Consider the following 527-nt stretch of genomic DNA (forward strand, 5'->3'; position numbering starts at 1 on the left):
ATTAAGGAATACCTGAGGCTGGGTAATTTATAGGGAAATGAGGGTGATTAGACTCATGGTTGTACAGACTGCCCAAGAAGCATGGCACCAGCATCTGCTTCTTGTGAGGCCTCAGGGAGCTTACCATCATGGCAGAAGGCAAAGGGGAGCTGGCACCTAACATGGTGAGAAAGGAAGCAAGAGAGAGACGGGGGCACTACCACACTCTTTAACAACGAGATCTCAGTGAGTGAAGAGAGCAGGAATTCAGCCATTACCGTGAGGAGGGCACCAAGCCATTCATGAAGGATCTGCCCCAAACATCTCCCTCCCAGCAGGCCCTACCTCCAACACTGGGGATTACATTTCAACATGAGATTTGGAGGGGCCAAACATCCAAACTATATCACCATCTCGGTCATACTGTATCTACACAAATAATGAGAGATTCTATTAGACTTCATTACGTCTTAATTCTGCTGCCCATATCAGATAACCAATGGTAGGCTGGTAATGAGGAATCAGAAGTATAGGCCAAAACTGGTTTT

This window comes from Cebus imitator, unplaced genomic scaffold, assembly GCF_001604975.1.
Source record: "Cebus imitator isolate Cc_AM_T3 unplaced genomic scaffold, Cebus_imitator-1.0 Scaffold918, whole genome shotgun sequence".
Classification (NCBI taxonomy): domain Eukaryota; kingdom Metazoa; phylum Chordata; class Mammalia; order Primates; family Cebidae; genus Cebus; species Cebus imitator.